At 40.6% G+C, this 4,195-nt stretch overlaps 1 long non-coding RNA gene across 1 annotated transcript in view; it reads left to right on the top strand.

Moving 5' to 3' along the window:
- Nucleotides 1-3,683: 3,683 nt before the first annotated feature.
- Nucleotides 3,684-4,195, top strand: part of LOC107743996 (uncharacterized) — a 2,946-nt gene continuing 2,434 nt past the window's right edge. Inside the window, exons 1-2 of the long non-coding RNA XR_001640451.1 lie at nt 3,684-3,784; nt 3,961-4,159. This is a non-coding gene — a long non-coding RNA (uncharacterized LOC107743996). The remainder of the gene's footprint in view (nt 3,785-3,960; nt 4,160-4,195) is intronic.

Genomic DNA, 4,195 nt, shown 5'->3' with positions numbered 1-4,195 from the left:
CTCTCTTTTGGAGCCAGCCTCTAGCGGCCAGTCGATGAATTACAGGTTTAGTTACTTCCGTGTTGGTTTCACGAGAGAGAGCGAGAGGTTGCCGCTTGACTCTCTCTCTCACACACACACACACACACTCACTCACACTCACTCACTCTCACACACACACAGTCACGCACACACTCACACAGTCACACACAGTCACACACACACACACACTCACACTCACTCTCACACACACACACACACACACACACTCACTCACACTCACTCACTCTCACACACACACAGTCACGCACACACTCACACAGTCACACACAGTCACACACACACACACACTCACACTCACTCTCACACACACACACACACACACACACTCACTCACACTCACTCACTCTCACACACACACAGTCACGCACACACTCACACAGTCACACACAGTCACACACACACACACACTCACACTCACTCTCACACACACACACACACACACACACTCACTCACACTCACTCACTCTCACACACACACAGTCACGCACACACTCACACAGTCACACACAGTCACACACACACTCACAGTCACACACACTCACACACAGTCACACACAGTCACACACACACTCACACACACACACACACTCTCTCACACACACACACACACACACACTCACACACACACACTCTCTCTCACACACACACACACACACACACACACACACACACACACACACTTTTATGTTATCATACAGGTTTGGAACGACATGCAAATGATGACTGATTGCTCACTTCTGGGTGGATTACCACTTTAAACAGATTCGTTCTCATGTGTTCTGCTGCTGATCCTGAGTGTTTTTAACACATAATGTTAGTGTTTCATGAACGTTTTACCTTTCATTCGTCATCATGGATAGTGGGAGCCATCGGCTCTAGAAACCCCATCAGAACCAGAGCGGTGTGTAAGGTATACGTCTCTGATAAAGTTCCTCACAGAACGCTATTGTTCTCCTCATCGCTGCCCCAGAGGCCTCTGGGAAACAGGAGCAGAAAGCAGGTTTTCCGCGGCCGCAGGAGATGGAAGTCTGGTTTTATTGTGTGTTTGGGTGAGAATCAAATGCGCTCAGCTTTTCCTCCGAATATCTGGCACACACTGCTGGAGTTTGCCGTTCAGACACGCTGAATGAGCCGCATTATGAAGCGTGAAGCTGGGCTCAGAACATGATACTCTGCTGAAGCCGTGGACGCACACACACAATCCCGGATCTGTGTGAGCTCTGCTCTGCGCTGGAGATAAGAGGTAAGCGAATCGCTGCGGAGCTAGAGAGCTGTTTAGCGTCTGGCTGATTCAGTGGATTCATCTTTGGATATTGAAGGCCTCACTGCACTGCACAGCAGCGCTCAGTCAGACTTCTGCAGTTATTCAGGATAGTTTAACAGAATCCACTTCTCCTAGAAACACCATGAGACTGGATTCACCTTCTGGAGATTCTGTCTGGTTTCTTCTAGACACTAATGAGGTCCATCATCGGTCTGAGGAGCATCAGAAGCTCTGACGTCTGTAATCGTGACATGATCTGATCATTGAACTCCTGTTTAAAGCGAGAAAGCACAAGGGTCACTGTTATAACTTCCCCAGCTGATGAATCACAGGACATTACGCCAATTAAAAAATCAGAAAACACTTGTCAACAGACAGAAAACAAACACATTTGCACCATGTTTCGGCGAATGAATGAAATATGAACAAACCTTCAGAATACAGAGAGGAATACAACTGTGAAGTTCAGTGTTTGTAAGAGAAAAAACTCTTTAAAGATTGAAATCTACAGACGCAAACAGATAAAGTGCAATAAAATGAACACTTAGATGTGTGTTTCGGATGTTTACGACAGCATCCAATAATTTTACAGACATTTCTGTTAACTCTAAAACTCAATGCAATGAAGTGTAAAAATCTAAATACTGGTAAAACACCTGTAAAAAAATAAATACAGAAACATGTATTCAAATTATACAGTATATTGTGCCCAGTGTTGGGTAAGTTACTCTAAAAAAGTAATTAATTACTAGTTACTAATTACATCTTCAACAGAGTGTGATTACTGTACAAATTACTCTCTCCAAAAAGTATTTAATTACTTATTACTAATTACTTTCTAAATCCTATATCAACCTCGACGACTTAATGATACGAGGATAGACATGAAGCGGTTCTTTTAATTCTTTCAAGTAAATACATCAATTATTCTGCTCACTCTTTAGATTAGAGTCCAAATCTCACTATTAACTAACTATTAACTATGACTTTTGCCTTAATATACTCCTAATTACTGCGTATTAATGCTCAGTAAAGTAGTTAAGTGTAAGAGTTGGGTAGGATTAAGGATTTAGAGTAAGGTCCTGCAGAATAAGACATTAATATGTGTTTTTCGAGTAATAAAAACAGCCAGTAATATTCATGCTAGTTAATAGTGAGAACTGGACACTAAAGTGTTACCTATATTCTTATTAACTCACCAAAGTATTTAAAGTGAGAAGGGTAGATAAAAGCATGCATTTTAAGGTTAGACTTTACATTTCCACTATTGTATTGTATATAACTACAGTCTGTACAGTATTAAGTTAAATTACATAAGAAGTAACTGTAATTAAATTACAGAAAAAATCATAGTAATCCCTTACTTTACTTCTTCAAGGGAAAAGTAATTAAATGAGAGTAACTGATTACACACAACACTGATTGCTTTGAGTCATCATCAGATCATCATCAGGCCAGCTGTAAAACACTGGTGATTGTCCCGCACAGTGAGTTACAGTCTTCATCTGTCCTCATCACACACACACACAGCTTTAACAACACCACTCTATTTGCATTGTTTCATGATTATGAAAAACCCACACGATTGGTTATTTACATCTAACAGAGATACTTCCATTTCTAAGGCCAGGACAAATGTACTCAAAACATCTTTTGTCCCAGTGGCAGTGATTGTTTTATCATTTTTAAATATGCACATATGCATGTACTTAATATATTATGTTTATGATTAAAAGTGCACACATATGTGTCCCTGCAGCACAAAAGCAGTGTTAAGTCGCTGGGGTATATTTGTAGCAATAGCCAACAATACATTGTATGGGTCAAAATTATACATTTTTCTTTTATGCCAAAAATCATTAGGATATTAAGTAAAGATCATGTTCCATGAAGATATTTAGTAAATTTCCTACCGTAAATATATCAGAACTTAATTTTTGATTAGTAATATGCATTGCTAAGAACTTCATTTGAACAACTTTAAAGATGATTTTCTCAATATTTAGATTTTTTTGCACCCTCAGATTCCAGATTTTCAAATAGTTGTATCTCAGCCAAATATTGTCCTATCCTAACAAACCATACATCAATGGAAAGATTATGATTTATACAATTGATGATGTATAAATCGCAGTTTAAAAAAATGTGACCCTTGTGACTGGTTTTGTGCTCCAGGGTCACATGTCACAAATGTCAAATTTTGGCAAAATGAGTAGATAATAAACTTCGACTGAACTAAAAATGAAACATTTAGTTCTGTAATCATCAACTAATTATATGTGAGTTTAATATCAGAAATGCAAACACTGCAAACCGCTATAACCGCTGAAGTGAAACGACTCTGAGTCGATTCGGACGTCACGAATCCCCCCGCCGCTGCAGTGTGACGTCATCAGGCCATCACGGCGGAGTACAGTGAGTTTATGAACCTGAGGCGACGATTCAAGACAAACGAACAAGAAGAGGAAGACGAACAGAGTGAGAACACACACACACACACACACACACAGTCACACACACACACCAAACTAAATATCAGCGGCTTTAACTTCGTCTTTGTGTGTCGCATCAGCTGTGTTTAGATACAGTGTCTCTGAGGCTGCTGTGTTGATGTCATGTCGATGTTGTTGTTGTGTTATGACGTCATCCTGCAGCGTCTGGTCCTGATGAGGCTGTGGATGAGAGAGCCTCTGCTTCTGGATCCTGGCGTCTGTCTCTCTCACCTACTATCTGGATTTCTTCTCTGTCCTTCTCAACCACAGTGACATTCACAAGTGACTATCTACTAACCTTAACCATAACTAGTACTGTCAGTCACCGCACGGACTCACACACAACAGCTGTTACTGACGGGTGAGTGTGTGTGTGTGTGTGTGTGTGTGTGTGTGT

The sequence above is a fragment of the Sinocyclocheilus rhinocerous genome, unplaced genomic scaffold, assembly GCF_001515625.1.
Source record: "Sinocyclocheilus rhinocerous isolate Xijiao unplaced genomic scaffold, SAMN03320098_v1.1 scaffold1519, whole genome shotgun sequence".
Lineage (NCBI taxonomy): Eukaryota > Metazoa > Chordata > Actinopteri > Cypriniformes > Cyprinidae > Sinocyclocheilus > Sinocyclocheilus rhinocerous.
This window is presented reverse-complemented; position numbering and strand designations above follow the sequence as displayed.